Below are 26,474 nucleotides of genomic sequence, written 5' to 3'. Positions count from 1 at the left end.
GTGATACAGCCTCTGGGGACACAGGGAGGGAAACAGGTGATACAGCCTCTGGGGACACAGGGAGGGAACCAGGTGATACAGCCTCTGGGGACACAGGGGGGGAACCAGCTGATACAGCATCTGGGGACGCAGGGAGGGAACCAGGTGATACAGCCTCTGGGGACACAGGGAGGGAACCAGGTGATGCAGCATCTGGAGACACCGGGAGGGAACCAGGTGATACAGCCTCTGGGGAGCAGGGAGGAAACCAGGTGATAGAGCCTCTGGGGACACAGGGAGGGACACAGGTGATATCGGCTCTGGGGACACAGGGAGGGACCCGGGTGATACAACCTCTGGGGACACAGAGAGGGAACCAGGTGATACAGCCTCTGGGGACACAGAGAGGGACCCGGGTGATACAGCCTCTGGGGACACAGAGGGGGAACCGGGTGATACAGCCTCTGGGGACACAGGAAGGGATCCGGGTGATACAGCCTCTGGGGACACAGAGAGGGAACCAGGTGATACAGCCTCTGGGGACACAGGAAGGGAACCAGGTGATACAGGCTCTGGGGACACTGGGAGGGAACCAGGTGATACAGCCTCTGGGGACACAGAGAGGGAACCAGGTGATACAGCCTCTGGGGACACAGAGAGAGAACCAGGTGATACAGTCTCTGGGGACACAGGGAGGGACACGGGTGATATCGGCTCTGGAGACACAGGGAGGGAACCGGGTGATACAGCCTCTGGGGACACAGAGAGGGAACCAGGTGATACGGCCTCTGGGGACACAGGGAGGGACACGGGTGATATCGGCTCTGGGGACACAGGGAGGGACCCGGGTGATACAGCCTCTGGGGACACAGAGAGGGAACCAGGTGATACAGCCTCTGGGGACACAGAGAGGGACCCGGGTGATACAGCCTCTGGGGACACAGAGAGGGAACCAGGTGATATAGGCTCTGGGGACACAGACAGAACCAGGTGATACAGCCTCTGGGGACACAGGGAGGGAACCAGGTGATACAGCCTCTGGGGACACAGGGAGGGAACCAGGTGATACAACCTCTGGGGACACAGGGAGGGAAACAGGTGATATATCGTCTGGGGACACAGGGAGGGAACCAGGTGATACAGCCTCTGGGGACACAGGGAGGGAACCAGGTGATACAGCCTCTGGGGACAAAGGGAGGGAACCAGGTGATACAGCCTCTGGGGACACAGGGAGGGAACCAGGTGATATAGGCTCTGGGGACACGGGGAGGGAACCAGGTGATACAGCCTCTGGGGACACAGGGAGGGAACCAGGTGATATAGGCTCTGGGGACACAGGGAGGGAACCAGGTGATACAGCCTCTGGGGACACAGGGAGGGAACCAGGTGATATAGGCTCTGGGGACACAGGGAGGGAACCAGGTGATACAGCCTCTGGGGACACAGGGAGGGAACCAGGTGATACAGCCTCTGGGGACACAGGAAGGGAACCAGGTGATACAGCCTCTGGGGACACAGGGAGGGAACAGGTGATATAGGCTCTGGGGACACAGACGGAACCAGGTGATACAGCCTCTGGGGACACAGGGAGGGAACCAGGTGATATAGGATCTGGGGACACAGGGAGGGAACCAGGTGATATAGCCTCTGGGGACACAGGGAGGGAACCAGGTGATACAGCCTCTGGGGACACAGAGAGGGCCCAGGTGATACAGCCTGTGGGGACACAGAGAGGGAACCAGGTGATACAGCCTCTGGTGACACAGAGAGGGAACCAGGTGATATAGGCTCTGGGGACACATAGACGGAAGCAGGTGATATAGCCTCTGGGGACACAGGGAGGGAACCAGGTGATATAGGCTCTGGGGACACAGGGAGGGAACCAGGTGATACAGCCTCTGGGGACACAGGGAGGGAACCAGGTGATATAGGCTCTGGGGACACAGGGAGGGAACCAGGTGATATAGGCTCTGGGGACACAGGGAGGGAACCAGGGGATACAGCCTCTGGGGCACAGGGAGGGAACCAGGGGATACAGCCTCTGGGGACACAGGGAGGGAACCAGGTGATACAGCTTCTGGGGACACAGAGAGGGAACCAGGTGATACAGCCTCTGGGGACACAGGGAGGAAACCAGGTGATATAGGCTCTGGGGACACAGGGAGGGAACCAGGTGATAGAGCCTCTGGGGACACAGGCAGGGAACCAGGTGATACAGCCTCTGGGGACACAGGGAGGGAACCAGGTGATACAGCCTCTGGGGACACAGGGAGGAAACCAGGCGATACAGCCTCTGGGGACACAGGGAGGGACACAGGTGATATCGGCTCTGGGGACACAGGGAGGGACCCGGGTGATACAGCCTCTGGGGACACAGAGAGGGAACCAGGTGATACAGCCTCTGGGGACACAGAGAGGGACCCGGGTGATACAGCCTCTGGGGACACAGAGAGGGAACCGGGTGATACAGCCTCTGGGGACACAGAGAGGGACCCGGGTGATACAGCCTCTGGGGACACAGAGAGGGAACCAGGTGATACTGCCTCTGGGGACACAGGAAGGGAACCAGGTGATATAGGCTCTGGGGACACAGAGGGAACCAGGTGATACAGCCTCTGGGGACACAGAGAGGGAACCAGGTGATACAGCCTCTGGGGACACAGGGAGGGACACGGGTGATACCGGCTCTGGGGACACAGGGAGGGACCCGGGTGATACAGCCTGTGGGGACACAGAGAGGGAACCAGGTGATACAGCCTCTGGGGACACAGAGAGGGACCCGGGTGATACAGCCTCTGGGGACACAGAGAGGGAGCCAGGTGATATAGGCTCTGGGGACACAGACGGAACCAGGTGATACAGCCTCTGAGGACACAGGGAGGGAACCAGGTGATACAGCCTCTGGGGACACAGGGAGGGAACCAGGTGATACAGCCTCTGGGGACACAGGGAGGGAACCAGGTGATATAGCCTCTGGGGACACAGGGAGGGAACCAGGTGATACAGCCTCTGGGGACACAGGGAGGGAACCAGGTGATATAGGCTCTGGGGACACAGGGAGGGAACCAGGTGATACAGCCTCTGGGGACACAGGGAGGGAACCAGGTGATATAGGCTCTGGGGACACAGAGAGGGACACGGGTGATATCGGCTCTGGGGACACAGGGAGGGAACCAGGTGATACAGCCTCTGGGGACACAGGGAGGGAACCAGGTGATACAGCCTCTGGGGACACAGGGATGGAACCAGGTGATACAGCCTCTGGGGGCACAGAGAGGGAACCAGGTGATACAGCCTCTGGGGACACAGGGAGGGAACCAGGTGATACAGCCTCTGGGGATACAGAGAGGGAACCAGGTGATATAGGCTCTGGGGACACAGGGAGGGAACCAGGTGATACAGCCTCTGGGGACACAGGGAGGGAACCAGGTGATACAGCCTCTGGGGACACAGGGAGGGAACCAGGTGATACAGCCTCTGGGGACACAGGGAGGGAACCAGGTGATATAGGCTCTGGGGACACAGGGAGGGAACCAGGTGATACAGCCTCGGGACACAGGGAGGGAACCAGGTGATATAGGCTCTGGGGACACAGGGAGGGAACCAGGTGATACAGCCTCAGGGGACACAGGGAGGGAACCAGGTGATATAGGCTCTGGGGACACAGGGAGGGAACCAGGTGATACAGCCTCTGGGGACACAGGGAGGGAACCAGGTGATACAGCCTCTGGGGATACAGAGAGGGAACCAGGTGATACAGCCTCTGGGGACACAGGGAGGGAACCAGGTGATACAGCCTCTGGGGACACAGGGAGGGAACAGGTGATATAGGCTCTGGGGACACAGACGGAACCAGGTGATACAGCCTCTGGGGACACAGGGAGGGAACCAGGTGATACAGCCTCTGGGGACACAGGGAGGGAACCAGGTGATACACCCTCTGGGAACACAGGGAGGGAACCAGGTGATACAGCCTCTGGGGATACAGAGAGGGAACCAGGTGATACAGCCTCTGGGGACACAGGGAGGGAGCCAGGTGATACAACAGGTGATATAGGCTCTGGGGACACAGGGAGGGAACCAGGTGATACAGCCTCTGTGGACACAGGGAGGGAACCAGGTGATATAGGCTCTGGGGACACAGGGAGGGAACCAGGTGATACAGCCTCTGGGGACACAGAGAGGGAACCAGGTGATACAGCCTCTGGGGACACAGAGAGGGAACCAGGTGATACAGCCTCTGGGGACACAGGGAGGGAACCAGGTGATATAGCCTCTCGGGACACAGGGAGGGAACCAGGTGATACAGCCTCTGGGGACACAGGGAGGGAACCAGGTGATACAGCCTCTGGGGACACAGAGCGGGACACGGGTGATATCGGCTCTGGGGACAAAGGGTGGACTTCGGCTGAATCAGGTTTGTGGGATAAGGGAAACAGCAGGAATCGGTCTGTTTCAGGAAGGACTGACAACTAGAGCCAGATATTTTCTCACCAGTGAAAGAAACTAAGAATCTAAAGAGCCAAAAAGGGACTACGGAAAGTATTGAGTGTAGATGAAAGAGACTTCTCAGCACAAAACTGCCAGAGCAAGCAGCCAGAGGGTCATGGGCACTGCCCAAACATTCCTCCATCAGCACCGAGTCGTGACTGGTAAAGTGGTCAGGATGCTTCTTCAATCTGGCGTAACAATTTCAAGTTGCAAGCAACTAGCCAGGCATACAAGTCCCTTGCCCTTTGGGGCGAAGGCCAGTTCTTCAAAGCACACAGAACAAGAGTAAATTATGAAGCGCCAATGGTTGTGCAAGTGTATATTTTGTGGCTGGGTAAATAGTTTTCAACTTAGTTTAGTATATTTCAATACTTTTTTTTTTACCATGCTTGAAAACGTCTTCAATTTGGTTGAATGTGCTGGAGTATGTCTTACATCTAAGTCAACATCTTCAATACCTCTTAACCTTCAACACCTCCTAACTTCCAATACTTCTTAAATCTGATTCAGCGTCCTCGGATAGCTTACATCTGATTCAGCGTCCTCGGATAGCTTAAATCTGATTCAGCGTCCTCGGATAGCTTACATCTGATTCAGCGTCCTCGGATAGCTTACATCTGATTCAGCGTCCTCGGATAGCTTAAATCTGATTCAGCGTCCTCGGATAGCTTAAATCTGATTCAGCGTCCTCGGATAGCTTACATCTGATTCAGCGTCCTCGGATAGCTTAAATCTGATTCAGCGTCCTCGGATAGCTTAAATCTGATTCAGCGTCCTAGGATAGCTTAAATCTGATCCAGCGTCCTTGGATAGCTTAAATCTGATTCAGCGTCCTCGGATAGCTTACATCTGATTCAGCGTCCTCGGATAGCTTAAATCTGATTCAGCGTCCTCGGATAGCTTAAATCTGATTCAGCGTCCTCGGATAGCTTAAATCTGATTTAGCGTCCTCGGATAGCTTAAATCTGATTCAGCGTCCTCGGATAGCTTAAATCTGATTCAGCGTCCTCGGATAGCTTAAATCTGATTCAGCGTCCTTGGATAGCTTAAATCTGATTCAGCGTCCTCGGATAGCTTAAATCTGATTCAGCGTCCTTGGATAGCTTAAATCTGACTCTGCGTCCTTGGATAGCTTAAATTTGATTTAGCATTCTTCTGTTCCTCTCAAACTTGATACTGAAATGAATGGTTTGCGGAATGTTCCACATGCCCAGAAGTGTGGGTGCAAAGACCAGGCTTCAGCCATGCCCCCAGCCCAGTAGATGTCGGTTGAGCACTCACTTCATCCTTCCGAGGTTGATAAATGAGTACCAACTTCGGTTGGGTGATGTATGTAAAAATGTTCTCAGTAAATGCTTTGACAAAAGTGCCATATAAATAGCACATAATTTCTCCATCCTGGGAGGCGGTGGGTTCATCATGTCCATGTCCCAGGCAGGTGTCTTGAACTTCGGGAGGTTTTTGAAGATCACTAGGGTCGTTTGTGAGACTGAGTTGGTTGGCGTAAGGTTAGACAGAGAGAGCAACAAAGAAGTTTCTTAAACCCGCCACCGTGTACTTGGCATCAATTGCTAGGCAGTGGCGTCGCTAGGGTGGGGCTAGGGTGGCGGAGCTCTGAATTCCTGCCCCCCTCTACAGTGATGTACCGAGTGGGGGTGCAGGGAGTGCAAGACAGGGATATTTGTCAGTGGGACAGCTCTCCTGTTGAAAGGTGTCACGCTGGCAGGACAATGGGTGCTTAGCAATTCCTGCTCAGCACACTCATTGTCTTGACAGCAGCACACCTTACCCTTTCAGAATGAGAGAGGTGTCCTGTCCCAAGTAGCTCCGGGCAGCAGAGGGACTCATGTTGCTCTGTGTCAACAGAGAATTTCAATGTGAGCCATTAGGCACTGATGGGAGGAGGAGGATGGGGGAATATTAGCAGGGACTTTTGTCACATTAGAAATGGGAATGGGAGGCAGTCATCAGAAGGGAGAAGGGTGCATAAGGCTGCAGGCTTTATGACATTACTATGACTTTAAAACCCAAGCAAGATTTGTTAGGCTCACATTCATCTGCATGATGCTATTGTGACTTTGCATGCAGGATGGGGGGAATACAACTAATGCTAGAGAGAGACCAAGGCTTTTGAGCCTTCGGTGTGGACTGCACACCCTTTAACCCAAGAGGGGTCAATCTGTCTTTGTCAATTTTCACTGTAATCTTCAAATCAAAAGATGAAATCAAGAAATTCTTTCCAGATCTTTGATATGTAGACATACATCCTTTTTAATCAATTCAGTCACACCAAACTTCTGTCGTGTATTTCTGAGGCAAGGGGCATTATCAGGCCTATGCATTTCAGACCACGGGTTAAAACTAATGCCACACTCTTATTTTTCAACATAGTTCTATGCCAATGTATATAGTGTATAGTTAGTTTACTATGAAAGTATATTTTATTCTGTAATGTGGTCTGCTTCCAAGGCATTGCTATAAAATAGTATTATTAAGCACATGAAATGCAAAGAAAACCCTTAATAGATATATATATCAACTAAACCTGGGAAGATGTGCTCAGTTGCTTAAATTGCTGACATCCCAGTTTCACCATTTAACCAAAGTGTGTGATCCTGGGCAGATCATTTAATCGCACAGTGTCTTATCTGCAGCTCTGCAAGTAATTCACTTCAGAGCTTATGTTAATATATCATGCTGTTATTATAGTAGGGCACCTTGGCTATTTTGCACCACACAGGTATTTGCCACTTGGCTACTTATGGCAGCTTATTCTAAAGTCGCTTCCATGCTGCCTCCAAGTATCAAAGACTGATGATGCGCCTTGCAATGTCCTTTACTGTGAAGTCACTTCTGTTCCTACAATCCATATGCAAATTAGGAGGTTTGCATGTATTTTGCCCCATAGTGCCTGGCCAGAGCTCTAATAGATTTTCCTGCATCTGTAATCATTCTGCAGTTTTTTTGTTTTGTTATGTGTTAAAATGCCATCTGCCACTAATGTTACCAAAAAAGTAGACTGGGGCAGAGGTGGGCGGTTTAGGTGCACGAATGAGACCGTATGGAATTGCGCGCACTGCATTTGGGAAGGGAAGTAGCAGGACTTTTTTTTTCGTGGCTCACCCCCACACTCTTGCAATGCTGGATACTCCCCTGCCCCCATACCTGGGCTACTCTCTCTGCAGTGTTGCCTGTGACCCGCCCGCATGGCACACACACAGGGCCACAATACACAGGGCCCCAATGCTGCCGCAGGGCTGGCTAAGGGCACATCAAATTCAGTGAAGAACGCACCATAAAGGTGCACACAGGACAGTGGCACAGTGGTGATGGTCAGCAGTCGGGGTCCAGGGCTTGCCATTGCTAAAGCATGCGTGCGCACGCATGCCCAACCAGGTAAAAAGGCAAGCCCTCCCCCTGCCCTGCCTGAGGGAGTTAGGGCACAGTCAAAAAAAGACCCAAGTTTGAATATCAACAAATCGGGCCGTCCCGGCTGCTGATTGTTGAAATTCAAATTGGGGTTTTGGTGGGCAACTTGCCCCTGACAAGGGTTTCCCGGCTGAGCCCCTAGCTTCTCTGAGGGAAGCAAGGAGCTCATCTGCTGTCCTCCTTTCCCAGCCGTCACTTGCGCATTTTCAGGGACTTTGCTCAGCCTGTTTTCTATCTTCTGGCCTGAAAGGGACACTGCCCTCGAGACATCAGTGTGGCTCCATCTCTGCAGAAGACACTGCTTCAAAGGATCAGATCTTGTCGCTAGTTGACCACTCTAATAGCGCGCACACTGACACACACTGTGCTCCTCTTTTTCACATGCACGCTCTGGATATTCGCAGTGCTCTTGCAACAATTGCACTATAAAATGTCAACACAAAGACATTGCTGAGAAAATAACCCACAGCCCCAATTGCGATCTGCACTGACCTTCCAGTAAAGCACCCGCAGGCGGATGCGAGATGCACAAAAAGGCAGCGCGAACCGTGGGTGTTAATGGCACACTTGTGAAAGGCCCCCTACAGCAGATGCGATCGGGACACAATATGGACACTGTATCATTTCAAAGTGCATACAGTGGCTGGTGTCCATGACCAGCCAATGGCCACTGGCAACATCTGAAGAAATTGCCCAGGAAGGCCTGAAACAGGAGTGAACTGGTGCTGTGTGTGTGTGTGTGTTGGGCGATATTTCGAGCTTTGGAAATATATACCGATATATATTTTCTATATCGATATAGGATGAGACAATATCGTTAACATCAAGAGATAAATAAGAGAATTGCTTGCTATATGACTACCACTTTGGACTACTTTGCCCCCATCAATTTGGGAAACGCATACACATTGCCCTTTTATACGAGATTCTAAATGTACTGTGGGTAAAAGGCACATGTAAAGTTTTGGTAGAGTGGGGTGCCGAGCGTTTAAAGTCATTACAAACAATAGGGGCTACAGTAGAAGAATTAGAAGCAACAGCCCATTCAGTAAAGAGAAAATTATCCTGACACGCGTGTATTGGTCTCAGAGAAAATGTAATACAACACCAATGCTTTGGAGATCATTTTGACTGGGTAATAAGGAATTATAATACTGTTGCCCCCTACCTGAAAAAGCCCCCATCAAGGCACTTCAAGCCCCACATTTCAAGGCAAAATTAAATCTCGTCTTAACCCAAGAAGTCTTAGGCAGACAAATGAAAGTGCTGAGGGAACAGAGACTTTGTAGGTATTGAGATCGAGATATTGAAACGTGTGTGTACTGTCCCAACCTACAGATACTGAGCGGTGAAATTCTATCTATGGATATTATAATTGACAGAACAGGATGCGTGGAGGAGGATTTTAAATGCAAATTAATTTTCTTTACAAATTCGAATTTTAAGGTTTTTAAAGGCATTTGCAGTGGTCTTAATTATATTGTAAATCAAGTGACGGTTTCTTTTAAAAGTATTAATGAATGTATTGAAATTGAAAATGGATTTGTTAAGATAATGGAGAGTTATGTTGGGTGAAGTCAAAAGTAGATTGTACAATAATAATACAATAAATAAATAAATAAATAACATTGTCCTTTTATAGCCGGCCCCCCTACTTTTGTCTGTGGCCCCCTCTGTGTCCCCCCTAAATTTGATTCCTGGAGACGCCAGTGTTGCTAGGTGAGCCTCAAAGAATGAATGAAAAGTGTGCAGGTCCCCTAGTTACAATCCCTTGGTGCGGATGCAAATGCACTCGCAGCATACACCTACATCCCTGGCATGCTATTAACCTAGGCCACCAAAATAAAAGCTTTCCCACAGATACCCTCCTCAGTACAAGAAAAGCATTGCCATCATGTAGCCTAGAGCCCCACTGCCCCACACGCAGCCACGGTCCAGTCCACGAGCAGTTCTCTGCTGCTCACCGGAGAGGAACCAGGGCACCGAGGCAGGAACACAACTTGCTGGGATGCACTTGGAAATGACATCACAGGCAGAGCCAGTACCGGGACTTAGTGAAGAAGCGGGGATGAGGCCGGCAACCTCGGCTTGCTCAAGCGCACGTCTTAGGAAATAGCAATGGCTTTCAATGTCAAGGGCCAGATATAGTCAAGGATTTGCCAACTGTTGTCCAGCTCACTTGAAATTGTGAACATAGTCTCTCTCGCTCTCTCTCTCCCCCCGTCCCTAGACCAGGACTTTGCGCGGGTCCCAGACCCTCTCACCCCTGAAGTCACCACCCGGGCGCAAGTCCTACGCATCACCCGCATACCTGGTCACTTCATGGACTCTAGGACCTCCTCAGGGAGAATCGGAGTTCATTAGGGCGAGGGTCCACATCACTTCTTCTATGGGATAAAGAATGGGTCTGCGGTCACAATCGGGTCACCCCGGCCGGGTCGCTTTCCAGGGGCAAGGATGCTGGTGGTCCCTGGTTCCCCTGGCGTTCAGCATCCACGCAAACCTCCAGGAAGCCCTAGGAACGAGCTCGCAAGTCACTGGGCGCAGAGGGGCGCCGTTCTCATAGCCCGGCCCGCCTCGCCCCACAATGAACAGAAAGCCACTGTGGTTTGTTTGTGCCTGACTGTGCTCCTTTCTCTCGCAGCCAACAGCTGATCTCTTTCTGCAACCCCTGCAGCCTGTCATCTCCTTCTGCCCCATTCTCTCCGCGAGCCTGCCCACTCCATCGCCGCCCCCTCAAGAATAAACTAGGGGGGAATATGCGAACGAACACGCAGCTTCCCCCTGGCATCAGATGTGGTGACAGGAAGGGCCAGGGTGGGCATGGGACAGTAAGGGCTAGCATGGCATGTGCCAGGGGTGCATCCCAGCCGGCGGGCACGCATGGCAGCATAAACAAGCCGACATAGTGCGCACTATGCCCGGGCTTGCCATAGTGTTCACTCCATGACCGACGGCGAGACACAGGGCCTTAAGCAAGTAGCAGAAAACAGAAGGCCCCAGTGGAGCAGGGCTACGATGAGCGGCTAGCCACCTGTGAGGCAGGGCTGCGATGAGCGGCTAGCCACCTGTGAGGCAGGGTTGTGATGAGAAGCTAGCCATCAGTGGAACAGGGCTGCAGTGAGTGGCTAGCCATCAGTGGAACAGGGCTACAGTGAGTGGCTAGCCACCAGTGGAGCAGGGTAGCGAGGAGTGGCTAGCCACCAGTGGACTGCGGCTGTGATGAGTGGATAGCCATCAGGGAGGCAGGGCTGCGATGAGTGGCTAGCCACCTGTGAGGCAGGGCTGCGATGAGTGGCTAGCCACCTGTGAGGAAGGGTTGTGATGATAAGCTAGCCATCAGTGGAGCAGGGCTGCGATGAGAGGCTGCCATCAGTGGAGCTGGGCTGCAATGAGTGGCTCGCCATCAGTGGAGCTGGGCTGCGATAAGTGGCTAGCCATCAGTGGAACAGGGCTACAGTAAGTGGCTAGCCACCAGTGGAGAAGGGTAGCGAGGAGTGGCTAGCCACCAGTGGGGCAGGGTAGCGAGGAGTGGCTAGCCACTAGTGGAGCAGGGTAGCAAGGAGTGGCTAGCCACCAGTGGAGCAGGGTAGCGAGGAGTGGATAGCCATCAGTGGGGCAGGGCTGTGATGAGTGGATAGCCATCAGTGAGGCAGGGCTGCAGTGAGTGGCTAGCCACCAGTGGAGCAGGGTAGCGAGGTGTGGCTAGCCACCAGTGGACTGCGGCTTTGATGAGTGGATAGCCATCAGTGAGGCAGGGCTACGATGAGTGGCTAGCCACCTGTGGGGCAGGGCTGCGATGAGTGGCTAGCCACCAGTGGGGCAGGGCTGCGATGAGTGGCTAGCCAGCAGTGGAACAAGGCTACGATGAGAGGCTAGCCTCCTGTGGGGCAGGGCTGCGATGAGTGGCTAGCCTCCTGTGGGGCAGGGCTGCGATGAGTGGCTAGCCACCAGGGGAACAAGGCTGCGATGAGTGGCTAGCCACCAGTAGACTAGGGCTGCGATTAGTGGCTAGCCACCAGTGGACCAGGGCTACGATGAGTGGCTAGCCACCCGTGGGGCAGGGTAGCGAGGAGTGGCTAGCCATCAGTGGAACAGGGTTGCAGTAAGTGGCTAGCCACCAGTGGAGCAGGGTAGCAGGAGTGGCTAGCCACCAGTGGACTAGGGCTGCAATGAGTGGCTAGCCTCCTGTGGGGCAGGGCTGCGATGAGTGGCTAGCCACCAGTGGAACAAGGCTGCAATGAGTGGCTAGCCTCCTGTGGGGCAGGGCTGCGATGAGTGGCTAGCCACCAGTGGACTGCGGCTGCGATGAGTGGCTAGCCTCCTGTGGGGCAGGGCTGCGATGAGTGGCTAGCCTCCTGTGGCGCAGGGCTGCGATGAGTGGCTAGCCACCAGGGGAACAAGACTGCGATGAGTGGCTAGCCACCAGTAGACTAGGGCTGCGATGAGTGGCTAGCCACCAGTGGACTAGGGCTGCGATGAGTGGCTAGCCACCCGTGGGGCAGGGCTACGATGAGTGGCTAGCCACCCGTGGGGCAGGGTAGCGAGGAGTGGCTAGCCATCAGTGGAACAGGGTTGCAGTAAGTGGCTAGCCACCAGTGGAGCAGGGTAGCAGGAGTGGCTAGCCACCAGTGGACTAGGGCTGCAATGAGTGGCTAGCCTCCTGTGGGGCAGGGCTGCGATGAGTGGCTAGCCACCAGTGGAACAAGGCTGCAATGAGTGGCTAGCCTCCTGTGGGGCAGGGCTGCGATGAGTGGCTAGCCACCAGTGGACTGCGGCTGCGATGAGTGGCTAGCCTCCTGTGGGGCAGGGCTGCGATGAGTGGCTAGCCTCCTGTGGCGCAGGGCTGCGATGAGTGGCTAGCCACCAGTGGAACAAGGCTGCGATGAGTGGCTAGCCACCAGTGGGGCAGGGCTGCGATGAGTGGCTAGCCACCAGTGGGGCAGGGCTATGATGAGAGGCTAGCCATCAGTGGGGCAGGGCTGCGATGAGTGGCTAGCCATCAGTGGACTAGGGCTGTGATGAGTGGCTAGCCACCAGTGGGGCAGGGCTCCGATGAGAGGCTAGCCTCCTGTGGGGCAGGGCTGCGATGAGTGGCTAGCCATCAGTGGAACAGGGCTATGATGAGAGGCTAGCCACCAGTGGAACAGGGCTATGATGAGTGGCTAGCCACCAGTGGAACAGGGCTATGATGAGTGGCTAGCCACCAGTGGGGCAGGGCTGTGATGAGTGGCTAGCCACCAGTGGAACAAGGCTGCGATGAGTGGCTAGCCACCAGTGGGGCAGGGCTGCGATGAGTGGCTAGCCACCAGTGGGGCAGGGCTATGATGAGAGGCTAGCCATCAGTGGGGCAGGGCTGCGATGAGTGGCTAGCCATCAGTGGACTAGGGCTGCGATGAGTGGCTAGCCACCAGTGGAACAAGGCTGCGATGAGTGGCTAGCCACCAGTGGGGCAGGGCTATGATGAGAGGCTAGCCACCAGTGGGGCAGGGCTATGATGAGAGGCTAGCCACCAGTGGGGCAGCGCTGCGATGAGTGGCTAGCCACCAGTGGAACAAGGCTGCGATGAGAGGCTAGCCTCCTGTGGGGCAGGGCTGCGATGAGTGGCTAGCCTCCTGTGGCGCAGGGCTGCGATGAGTGGCTAGCCACCAGTGGAACAAGGCTGCGATGAGTGGCTAGCCACCAGTGGGGCAGGGCTGCGATGAGTGGCTAGCCACCAGTGGGGCAGGGCTATGATGAGAGGCTAGCCATCAGTGGGGCAGGGCTGCGATGAGTGGCTAGCCATCAGTGGACTAGGGCTGCGATGAGTGGCTAGCCACCAGTGGGGCAGGGCTCCGATGAGAGGCTAGCCTCCTGTGGGGCAGGGCTGCGATGAGTGGCTAGCCACCAGTGGACTAGTTCTGCGATGAGTGGCTAGCCATCAGTGGACTAGGGCTGCAACGAGTGGTTAGCCATCAGTGGACTAGGGCTGCGATGAGAGGCAAGCCTCCTGTGGGGCAGGGCTGCGATGAGAGGCTAGCCTCCTGTGGGACAGGGCTGCGATGAGTGGCTATCCACCAGTGGACCAGGGCTGCGATGTGTGGCTAGCCACCAGTGGACTAGGGCTGCGATGAGTGGCTAGCCACCAGTGGACTAGGGCTGCGATGAGTGGCTAGCCATCAGTGGAACAGGGCTGCGATGAGTGGATAGCCACCTGTGGGGCAGGGCTGCGATGAGTGGCTAGCCACCTGTGGGGCAGGGCTGCGATGAGCGGCTAGCCACCTGTGGGGCAGGGCTGCAATGAGTGGCTAGCCACCTGTGGGGCAGGGCTGCAATGAGAGGCTAGCCTCCTGTGGGGCAGGGCTGCGATGAGTGGCTAGCCACCAGGGGAACAAGACTGCGATGAGTGGCTAGCCGCCAGTAGACTAGGGCTGCGATGAGTGGCTAGCCACCAGTGGACCAGGGCTACGATGAGTGGCTAGCCACCCGTGGGGCAGGGTAGCGAGGAGTGGCTAGCCATCAGTGGAACAGGGTAGCGAGGAGTGGCTAGCCACCAGTGGACTAGGGCTGCAATGAGTGGCTAGCCATCAGTGGAACAGGGCTGCAGTGAGTGGCTAGCCACCAGTGGAGCAGGGTAGCGAGGAGTGGCTAGCCACCAGTGGACTAGGGCTGCAATGAGTGGCTAGCCATCAGTGAGACTGAGCTGTGATGGGAGGCTAGCCACCTGTGGAGCTAGGATGCGATGGGCGGCTGGCCACCAGTGGAGCAGAGCTGAGCAGAGCAGAGCTGAGGTGGGTGGTTACTGTCATGATTCACAAGGTGTCATTAATTCTCCCCAGGGGGGAGCCCTTTCCCATGAGGCTAAGGAGGTGTGGCCGCTACCTAATAGTTCCAATAGGGGTGTTTAAATGCGGGAGGACCTCATGGCAAGGGACTCCTCCTCTTCTGATCACCTGGGGTACAGCCCGCTGAATGTCGTCACTCCCTCACATTCCCGAGTCCTCCCCAGTGTTCATAACAATTAGTTTCAAAGCAAACCTATGTATTATTTTAACACCAGAGATAAACCTAAAGCCAAAAGTACTACGATGAGGAAGAGCGCAGGAGACATGAAGGTCATTGGCTGTGCTAGTAATGGTAGGAGGTGGCCACGAGGAGGCATGAGGATTGTGTTGGCAACAGAGACAAAGGACTTTTACATTCTGCATGGAACAGGTTACAAGGTATAAAAAGTAAAGAACGATCAAATGTGTTAAGCGTAGCCGTGTCAAGCGCAGCCATGTCAAACACTGCAGGGTCTGGGAGCAGGTCTAGAAGCAAGCCAGCATGAGAGATCCGGGCGCTGTTGAAAAACAGAGGGAAGAGGAGGCCGCTGAAGAGCCGTCAGAGTCCTCCAAAGGTTCTGCAAGAGCAAACCCAGGCAGAAGACCAAGCAGGAGAGAGGAGCTGCAGAACAGAGAGAAGCACCATGCAGCCGACAGAGTACCAGCAGTAAACCAGCAGAGACGGAGAGAAGACCCGCGGTCCCAGGAAGTCCTGGTGATGTGCCATAATCACACAAAGGGTAACAGGCGGTACAGGAGACCCGGAGTGGACACGGGGGTAGAAGGGAGCTTGGTTCACAAAGCTGTGTCTTGCCTCAGTAGTGGGGAGACCGTTACTGGGTTTAACCAGAGAAGGGTCTGGGACCCGAAAGCGAACACAAGAGTATTAGAGGAATTCATCCTCATCACAGTGGGAAGCAGAGAACCACTGACCACCAGAGAAGGGTCTGGGTCAGAAAGCCAATTGTGATGAATCAATTTACGGGGCACTAGTGGTCCAGGGATGAATCTCGGTTTCTAAACCAGCAATCAGCCCCACACCTCTAGTACACCAAAAGGGATCCGAACAGACTGGAAACACAAGCAAATTCTAAACCTCGTTGTCCAATTTTGGTAACATGGATGGAACGGCAGGCTTATCTCTGCAAGGTTGTGGATCGTTGGTTACTTGCAACACAGCGAAAATACAATTATTACCCAATGATAAAAGAAACTGTCCAGTCAAGGTTGTGTATAAATATCTACACTACTGTTATCACAACAGACAGTCCTCCTCGCACACTACAAAATACAACCCACCCTGCAAAGGAATGCAGAGGACAGACAGTTTCAAGAAGGAAAGGGGATTGACTCTGGATATTGACCGGAGGAGGGCCGGTAAAGTAATTAAATGCAATAGTTCAAGGATACTTGGTTTCAGCACAAAGGGAGAAATGGGATTTAAAATGTCACTAGGGGCCTTCGGAGAAGGACCAGGGCGACAGAACTACAATGTACCATGTGCTTGTAGAAGTTCTTGGTGCTCGACAGGGTCAAGTTGGTTTCAGGGCGCTTTGCATCTTCTGTGACAGAGTTCAAGAAGGGAGACAGCTAAGGGTATCAGGCAGCAGGCAGTTCGGCAAGCGAGACTGGACGGACAGCTGCAGGCTCGCATACACGGCTGATCAGGGTCAGGAATCTTTGTCTCAGTGCTGGCAGGTATGAAGCACTGGTCGAGGAGTTTTCATACAACATTAGCGACTGCGACATGACAACAGTCAGCGGTGCAGTCGGTTGCAACCTGAGGGGCTCGACTGCCTCGAAAATGTCCTTTAGGTGGACGCTGGTTGATGCTTGTCTGTGCACTCCTCCTAGCTTCTTCGCTGGGCTTGTGTCGTCCTTTAAGGCGGACAGTCCTAAGCTGAGGAGAGTTTTGCATGCAGCTGCCATGTCCTCAGTTTGGTTCAGAGACTCTCTGGCACTTCCCATCTAGGGAGCTTGCTTGCAGAGCCTAGCAGGGCACACTGCATGCTGGCTGGGAACCGGTTCTGGAGCTGCTGGAGGGTCCTCTGGATTCAGTATCTCCCTCTGTTCCCTGGGAGATGCTTAGGGGAGGGATCTTGCTTCCCTCTTGGAAATCCTGACCTTCCTTCACTGGCGTAAGATGTAAGGCAGACTGTACCTTCAGCCAGGGTCCAAATGAGTTCTTGTTGTTACTCCTTGCAAAGTACTCAGATGATCTGCCAAAAGAGGGGCTCTTCTCTCTTTTAAAGCCAAATGGGCCACAGTGATTGGTGTAGGCTAAGCCTACCTTAATGAACAAATCCTTGGTCCCCACCAAAAATCTGCTGTTATGCGTGACGTCATAACCAAAGTGCTTTGCAACAGGAAAGGTAAAGTGGTGAAAACATGTACTTCTAAGTCCCACCCATCTTCCTGTCTGTTGTGGATCAAAGAGTCTCACAGTAATTGAGCTGTGTGTGGTTCCCGATTAAAGGCAGATCGCCCTTTAAGTTGTGGGGAGTACAAGCTTTCTGTCTCCATCAAATCACATTCTCCTACCATCTGAATGATGCCTCCCTGCGGCGGTTGCCTACTGTAAACACATGTACCAGACATGACATTTCACTGCCCTCCATAATGAGGGGCGGGAGCTGGCTTCAGGTTGACACAGTGCATATCAGAGGTAGTTAGGGGTTTTTCTGTTTTTTGTTAGCCTCTACAGCTAGGCCCTATGTTAATTATGTTTAATTGCTGCCACCATTCTGCAGGGCCAACAAAGGATAGGGCGGATCCATGGAGCCTTTGTTATTTAATTTGGCTGGCCATGGCCATGGCAGGGAGAAGGTTTGGCCCTCCCCCTTTTGAGATTCCTTGATGTACTCCTTGGTGTCACATTCCAAATAAATGTGACAGGGAGGACTGCGCCTGTAGGCTGTATCCACCCAGAGTACACAGGACTATGTGTATACCGTGCAGTGAGCATAGGAAAAGGTGTGCAGATTAGCCCAACACATTTTCCAGAGGCTGACCTACCCTCATTCAATTTCATATAAACAATTTTAAAAAAGCCCAGGTGAGCGCACTCCCAACGTGCGGATTGGTGGGATTCCTCACACCAGGGGAAGGGAGTCATTCCCCCTGGTTTTATTGGAAACTGTATAGATCTACACCAGGAGAAGGTAGCCATTCTTCTGGCTGTGTAATTGTATAAAGGCTGTGTGAAACCCACAAGCCAGGTGAAGGCAGTATTTCCACCTGGCACTGTTGCAATAGAACATTCTTTTAGACGCTCTCCGAGCAGCAGGAGATGGGTTCCATTCTCCTGAAGAAAGAACTTTGTTTGTTTATCCTTTAGTTGTAGTGTGAGGGATAGAAGTAGGTTGTAACACGGGACGGTGGAATTTAATTTGGCTGACACGTTAGTATTAGTTTTGAGGCAGGGAAACCCGTCCTAGAAGATAGGGATAGTGAGGACCTCTTTTATTCACAAATAAAAAAGTCTATAACCACCACCATGCCACCTTAGTGTCAGATTCCTCATTCAACACCCTTACACCAGCCCATCTCTGGAGCACGTATATGATGGGTAGATATCCACCAGTGGATCAGGGCTATGATGGGTGGCTAGCCAACAGTGGAGTAGTGATGTGTGATGACGCAGATGAATATGTCAATACTACCTTCTGCCCAAACCCCACCCCAGTATCGCAAGGGCAGGAAACATTACAAACTGAGACAGCCTTACCACCCCATGAACGCAGGGGTGGTTGATACCAGTTACACTGAGCACCATGAAACAGTATGCTTATGTAACGCTCCCCTGATTCCCACAGAGGCGCGGGTCTTGGCAGGAAGCTGTCTGTGACTCGAAAAGTGATGTGCAGGACTCGATTGGCTTCTGGGGTCGAACCTCTTCGCACTGTGTGTCGGACTCGAAGAGTGAGGTTTCTGCAGGTGAAAGAATATGGGGGTTAATGGTCTGGGTTGTTGAATGTCCCTCTCTCTCTCTCCCTCTTCCCAGCTTTTTCGTAGAGCCCCCAGGTCAACGAGCTCACCTTATATAGGTGAATGCTGGGCTCTCCATCTGCGTCTGGTGCAGGGTGCCGTTGCCAGTTCCTTCACTGGTGAAACACAGGCCTCTTGAATTCAGAGGATGGTTACCGTCGTTATCTGCACGAGCGGTGAGTTTCTGGACACCTTTTGTCTTTATAGTCTTTACATGCGTGGCACGTTTATATGCAGACTCTGTATAATGCCTTTCCCTTATGTATTGCAGGGCTCTTTAGGTGAAAGATGAAGTGAAGCGCTTGGAAGTTCGTAAGTATGGCAAGCGCTCTAGCTGTCTCTTTCCTTGCAGCTTAGTTCGTGTTAAAGAGACGCCGGAGAATTCGCAGGCGTTTTATTGCGACGAGCGTGATGAACGTAAGTAGATACCTGCTTAATGTCTTTTCTTTTGCCTTTCAGATGTTGGGTTGCAGGGCCGGAGTCCGCGGAATGCCAGTAAGTTGTTAACGATACTTTGTCTTCACAGGCGGCGATGCAGAACGAAGAAATCCGGAATTCACAGCGTGCCGGTAAGTATGGCAATGCTTTTGTTCTTGCAGGTGGAGATGCGGCGTGAAGAAACGGCCGCAGCCGATGGATCAGGTAAGTAAGCACTGCGTGTAAAGTTCGCCTTGCTAACCTGTTGTTTCTGTTCTTTGCAGGTGCTGATGATGTCTGGATACTGAAATGGTAAGTAGGATTCTTGCAGGTCCAGGATCGGAAGAAGAAAGGCCGGAGCAGACTCGGTGAGCGTTCTGCTGCAGATGCAGAATAACGCGAAGCACGCTTCATCTATCGGGTGTGGTTTAAATAGCCTTGGAGTGATGAGGCGTCTTCTTCCACAGCCCCGCCTAGGTAAGAAAAGAGTTCCAGTTTCCAGAAGAGTTCCAGTGCTGTATCCAGGGAGTGGAGCTGCCCCACCCAGGTAAGAACGTAGTTCCTGTTCTCAGATGGCTTCTAAGTGGCTGGTAAGTAAGCAGCATGGTCTGCTGTAGGTAAGTCCACCCAAGCATCTTCACACCTATTATGAGCCCGGCGCTTCCAGTGCCGGGACCAATGGTTTTGATGAGCCTGGTGCCACCGGCGCCAGGACAAGGTCCAAAAGGTCCCAGTGGGGACCGGCTGGTGCTGAGGATTAGGGTTAGGGGCCTGCTTCCAAGGACGTTGGGCTGGTCCTGGCTCCTTGGAAGCAGTGATCATGACAGTACCCCCCCCTCAAGGCCCCTCCTAAGCGTGTCTTCTCCGGGGGTTTTGGCTTGTCGGGGTGATTCAGATGGAATTTCTTGACCAGACGAGGTGCGTGGACATATTGTGAAGGTTCCCAAGACCTTTCCTGGGGGCCGTAACCTTTCCAATCAACCAGATAATATAACTTAGATTTGGAGATCTTGGAGTCTAGGATGTTCTTAACTTCGAATTTAAGTTCTCCATCTACTAAAACCGGTTCTGGGAATTCAGTCAATCGGGTTTCTGGTTGTACTGGTTTTAATAAGGAGACATGGAATACTGGGTGTATTTTCATATGCGTAGGTAACTCCAATTTGACAGCCACCGGATTAATTATGGCAGATATGAGATAGGGTCCAAGGTATCTCGGGATGAAGGTGCGGGGTCCCTTTAGAGGCAGGTGCTTAGTGGATAGCCAGACCTGATCTCCTACAGCGTAGTGAGGAGCCTCTTTAGGGTGTCGATCTGCTCCTCTTTTGAATTGAGCTTTAGCTCTTTGCAGATGGGCCGAGGCTTCCTTAAAAGCACGGGTGATCTCCGAGTGCAAGTGATCCACAGCAGGTGCTTCGAATTCTTGGGGAGGATCCAGGTTAGAGGTTCTAGGATGGTGTCCGTATAGTAGGAAGAATGGAGTCTTCCCTGTTCCAGAATGAATCGAATTGTTGTAAGCGTATTCAGCGATCCAAAGAATATCCTTCCAGGGGTTTTCAGTTTTTTGGAGCATGCAACGTAGATATTGCTCTAGAGTTTGATTTGTCCTTTCGGTTTGTCCGTCAGTTTGGGGATGGTGACTAGTTGAAAGTCTTACATCAATTTGGGCTAGACGACAGCAACTGCGCCAGAAATGAGAGATGAATTGACTTCCCCTATCGGAGACTAAAACCGAGGGAAAACCGTGTAGCCGAACAATGTTTTCTAAGAATTCTCGGGCCATTACTGAGGCTGATGGTAGACCCTTCAGGGGAATGAAGTGAGCCATCTTGGAGAATAGATCCACGACTACTAAAATGGTAGTATACCCCGAGCATGGAGGTAAGTCCGTGATGAAATCCATGGACAGGGTATGCCATGGACAGGGAGGGATGTCTAGTGGCTGTAATAGGCCGGCTGGTTTCTCCTTCTGACTTTTATTCTGGGCACACACACCACAGGAGATTACAAAGTCTCTAATATCCTTTTTCCATGACGGCCACCAGAAATGTCTTTTAATCTTTTCCATGGTTTTGGTAATTCCAGGATGACCCTCCATTAGAGAGTCATGATAACAGGAGATTACTTGTTTTTGTATTTTCTCACAGGGTAAATGCAATCGTCCTCGGAAATATGGTAGGTCTTGATCCACTGAGAATTCTTTCCCCTTTAATTGCCAATCTTGCAAATCGCCCGGAGTTAGGAGTGATTTAACCATGGTCTTGATGTCTTCAAAAGATTGAGCTTTAACCAAACCCAAGATTCTTTGTTCTGGGATTATGGGTATTGGTTCTGGATTGGTCAAATGTTCATCTACTCCCATCCGGGAGAGCATCTGCTTTTCCGTTCTTACTGCCTGGTCGATAAGTAATTATAAAGTCAAATTCTGCTAGAAACAGAGCCCAGCGAAGCTGTCTGGAAGACTGAGCTTTGGCTGTCTTTAGATATTGTAAATTGCGGTGATCAGTCATTACGGTGACTGTGTGTCTGGCTCCTAGAAGATAATGCCGCCAGGCTTTAAAGGCCGATCTGATGGCCAAAAGTTCCTTGTCTGTAATTGAATAGTTGATCTCGGGAGGCGAAAACTTGCGGGACCAAAAGGCAACAGGATGTAGTTGGTGTGTGACCGGATCTCTTTGTGATAAAACTGCCCCCATAGCAAGACTAGAAGCATCCGTTTCCACGATATAGGGGAGTTCTGGGCGAGGATGTTTTAAAACAGGTGCAGAAATGAATTTAGCTTTTAAGTCCTGAAAAGCTTGTTCTGCTTCAGAAGACCACTCAAAACGTTTGTTCTTTTTCAACAGAGCGGTGATGGGCTGGACTATCCGAGAAAATTCAGGAATGAATCTGCGGTAAAAGTTAGCGAACCCTAACATGCTTTGAACTCCTTTTACCGAGGTTGGTGATGGCCACTTGATGATTGCATCAACTTTCTTTGAATCCATATGGACTCCGTTAGGTGACAATATGAATCCCAGGAACTCGACTTCCGTTACGTTGAAAACGCATTTCTCAAGCTTAGCAAAAAGATTATGTTGACGCAATCTCTCGAGAACCTTTTTAACGTGTCTCTGATGTTCCTCTTCAGATGATGAATAGACGAGGATGTCATCAATGTAGACAACAACACACACGTCTATGAGTTCTCTAAGGACATCGTTCATAAAATACTGGAAAGCAGCAGGAGCATTACACAGTCCAAAGGGCATCACTTGATACTCGAATAGCCCGTACTTGGTGCGGAAGGCCGTTTTCCATTCATCGCCCTCTTTTATCCGTACCAAGTGGTAGGCTCCTCTGAGATCCAACTTTGTGTATATACATGCATCTTTGACTTGATCAAGGAGTTCAGGGATCAAAGGTAACGGGTATCTGTTTTTAACGGTGATCTGATTCAGGGCGCAGTAATCTATGCAAGTCCTAAGGTCTCCTTCCTTTTTCGGAACGAAGAACAAAGCTGATGAAGCTGGAGATTTTGAAGGACGGATAAACCCGTTAGCTAGGTATTGGTCTAGGTATTGTCTGAGGTGACGGTTCTCTGGCTCGGTGAGGGCATAAATCCTGCTGCAAGGAGGAGTTGTTCCAGGTATCAGATCTATTTGACAGTCGTAAGACCTATGAGGAGGCAGGGTGTTGGCTTGATCCTTCCGGAAGACGTCTTGGAATTCCTGGTATTCGGGAGGTAATTTGGGCACCTCCTCAGAAGATAATGCCGCCAGGCTTTAAAGGCCGATCTGATGGCCAAAAGTTCCTTGTCTGTAATTGAATAGTTGATCTCGGGAGGCGAAAACTTGCGGGACCAAAAGGCAACAGGATGTAGTTGGTGTGTGACCGGATCTCTTTGTGATAAAACTGCCCCCATAGCAAGACTAGAAGCATCCGTTTCCACGATGTAGGGGAGTTCTGGGCGAGGATGTTTTAAAACAGGTGCAGAAATGAATTTAGCTTTTAAGTCCTGAAAAGCTTGTTCTGCTTCAGAAGACCACTCAAAACGTTTGTTCTTTTTCAACAGAGCGGTGATGGGCTGGACTATCCGAGAAAATTCAGGAATGAATCTGCGGTAAAAGTTAGCGAACCCTAACATGCTTTGAACTCCTTTTACCGAGGTTGGTGATGGCCACTTGATGATTGCATCAACTTTCTTTGAATCCATATGGACTCCGTTAGGTGACAATATGAATCCCAGGAACTCGACTTCCGTTACGTTGAAAACGCATTTCTCAAGCTTAGCAAAAAGATTATGTTGACGCAATCTCTCGAGAACCTTTTTAACGTGTCTCTGATGTTCCTCTTCAGATGATGAATAGACGAGGATGTCATCAATGTAGACAACAACACACACGTCTATGAGTTCTCTAAGGACATCGTTCATAAAATACTGGAAAGCAGCAGGAGCATTACACAGTCCAAAGGGCATCACTTGATACTCGAATAGCCCGTACTTGGTGCGGAAGGCCGTTTTCCATTCATCGCCCTCTTTTATCCGTACCAAGTGGTAGGCTCCTCTGAGATCCAACTTTGTGTATATACATGCATCTTTGACTTGATCAAGGAGTTCAGGGATCAAAGGTAACGGGTATCTGTTTTTAACGGTGATCTGATTCAGGGCGCAGTAATCTATGCAAGTCCTAAGGTCTCCTTCCTTTTTCGGAACGAAGAACAAAGCCGATGAAGCTGGAGATTTTGAAGGACGGATAAACCCGTTAGCTAGGTATTGGTCTAGGTATTGTCTGAGGTGACGGTTCTCTGGCTCGGTGAGGGCATAAATCCTGCTGCAAGGAGGAGTTGTTCCAGGTATCAGATCTATTTGACAGTCGTAAGACCTATGAGGAGGCAGGGTGTTGGCTTGATCCTTCCGGAAGACGTCTTGGAATTCCTGGTATTCGGGAGGTAATTTGGGCACCTCCTCAGAAGAGATTGCCGCCAGTGAAACATCAGGCCGAGGATAACAAGTGGTAAAACACTCTGGAAACTGAACCGTCTTTGCTCGCCAATCGATCTGAGGATTGTGCTTCTCTAACCAAGGGATTCCCAGAATGATCTGGAACTGAGGGGCCTTGATTACATCGAACACGATTCTCTCCCAGTGTCCATCTTGACTCACTAGCGTCACTTCTTGGGTGGCATGCGTTACTGGTCCGGAGGCTATCTCCGTGCCATCCACAGTAGTGATGACGTCTTTCACTGCCTTAGGGACAAGGGGTAGATTCATCCTTGATACCATTTCACGGTCCACATAGTTACCGATTGCTCCGCTGTCAATGTAAGCTTCAATTGCATGCAAACGATCCGGACGTTCAGGACTAATGAGGACCATGGGTATCACGAAATGCGAGGTCACGGGACAGATCTTAACGCTCGGCAAGAGGACCTCTACTCTTGTCGGGCTAGGTCGTTTCCCTGCTCAGAATTTGCGGTATAGGTATCCGCGGCTCCTACAGCCTTCTTAGCTGGTTTCACTGGACAGTCCCGAAGAAAGTGTCCTGAGTTTCCGCAATAGAGGCATAATTGCAGCTGCCTTCTTCTTTCCCGCTCTTTCTGGTTAAAGGTCCTTTCATGCCCCCTATTTGAATGGGTTCCACAGTGTCAGCTCCCTTATTCGAGGTCTGTGGTTTAGAAAACATTCGGGTATCGAATCTGGAACGATCTGCCTTCCTGTTCTGTAGTCTATGGTCCAATTGGACAACTAAGTCAATATAGTCAGAACATTCTTGTGGAGGATTCACAACTTGCGCTAACACATCTTTGAGCTCTCCACGCAGGCCTCTGTAGAAAAGCGTTATTCTCTTGTCCTCGGGCCATTGTGTTTCCACTATGAGTCTATTGAAGGAGGCTATATAAGTCAAGAGGTCTTGATTACCCTGTCGTAATGAGAGAAGCTCATTGTCCAAGGCCTGCCCTTGTGCATGTCTTGCGAACAGTTTCTCCATGCTGGACTGGAAGGCCTGAAAATCATGTAAAACCGGATCATCCTGGGTGACTAAAGGGATCGACCAATCTGCAGCGCTGCCACTGAGATAAGAAAGCACGAAAGCCACCTTGGTCTGGTCTGTTGGGAATGCAGCTGGTCGACATAAGAAGTGTAGGCGGCACTGATTGATGAACACTGCGAATTTCTTTGGATCACCGGAAAAGCGTTCGGGCGGAGCCAAGGGAACATTACCGGGAAGATTGATTTGCACTGGATTTAAAGATGATGCAGAAGGATAACTTCCTCCTGGAACAGGCAAAGGTGTCTGTCCTGCCTGCTTTTGTAACAACTGCCTAGCAAGGTCCTCTGTTCGCTCCTTGGAAAGTATCAATTCTCTTCTTAGAGAGTTTGTTTCCTGACGAGCTGCACGTACTTCTGCTCTTAATTCCCCGAGCAACTGGGCTAGTTGATCAGTCTCTGAGGTTTCCATTGCGCCTGGGTAGGAGTTTTGTGGTGGGCTTCGCGTTCTGTAACGCTCACCTGATTCCCACGGAGGCGCGGGTCTTGGCAGGAAGCTGTCTGTGACTCGAAAAGTGATGTGCAGGACTCGATTGGCTTCTGGGGTCGAACCTCTTCGCACTGTGTGTCGGAATGGAAGAGTGAGGTTTCTGCAGGTGAAAGAATATGGGGATTAATGATCTGGGTTGTTGAATGTCCCTCTCTCTCTCTCCCTCTTCCCAGCTTTTTCGTAGAGCCCCCAGGTCAACGAGCTCACCTTATATAGGTGAATGCTGGGCTCTTCATCTGCGTCTGGTGCAGGGTGCCGTTGCCAGTTCCTTCACTGGTGAAACACAGGCCTCTTGAATTCAGAGGATGGTTACCGTCGTTATCTGCACGAGCGGTGAGTTTCTGGACACCTTTTGTCTTTATAGTCTTTACATGCGTGGCACGTTTATATGCAGACTCTGTATAATGCCTTTCCCTTATGTATTGCAGGGCTCTTGAGGTGAAAGATGAAGTGAAGCGCTTGGAAGTTCGCAAGTATGGCAAGCGCTCTAGCTGTCTCTTTCCTTGCAGCTTAGTTCATGTTAAAGAGACGCCGGAGAATTCGCAGGCGTTTTATTGCGACGAGCGTGATGAATGTAAGTAGATACCTGCTTAATGTCTTTTCTTTTGCCTTTCAGATGTTGGGTTGCAGGGCGGAGTCCGCAGAATGCCAGTAAGTTGTTAACGATACTTTGTCTTCACAGGCGGCGATGCAGAACGAAGAAATCCGGAATTCACAGCGTGCTGGTAAGTATGGCAATGCTTTTGTTCTTGCAGGTGGAGATGCGGCGTGAAGAAACGGCCGCAGCCGATGGATCAGGTAAGTAAGCACTGCGTGTAAAGTTCGCCTTGCTAACCTGTTGTTTCTG

At 51.7% G+C, this 26,474-nt stretch overlaps 1 protein-coding gene across 13 annotated transcripts in view; it reads right to left on the bottom strand.

Moving 5' to 3' along the window:
* The window catches only part of NFASC (neurofascin), a 687,691-nt gene that overhangs the window by 556,685 nt on the left and 104,532 nt on the right, over positions 1-26,474 (bottom strand). The window contains exon 1 of one of the 13 annotated variants that reach the window (XM_069633122.1): positions 10,211-10,520. The exons of the other annotated variants lie outside the window; for them this stretch is intronic. The gene's annotated coding sequence lies outside the window, so the exon portion shown is untranslated. Of the gene's footprint in view, positions 1-10,210; positions 10,521-26,474 lie in introns of those variants that run through there. 13 annotated transcript variants of the gene reach the window in all.

This window comes from Ambystoma mexicanum, chromosome 13, assembly GCF_040938575.1.
Source record: "Ambystoma mexicanum isolate Mex_15411 chromosome 13, UKY_AmexF1_1, whole genome shotgun sequence".
Taxonomy (NCBI): Eukaryota; Metazoa; Chordata; class Amphibia; order Caudata; family Ambystomatidae; genus Ambystoma; species Ambystoma mexicanum.
The sequence above is the reverse complement of the archived record's forward strand: the minus strand, read 5'-3'. Positions and strand labels throughout refer to the sequence as shown.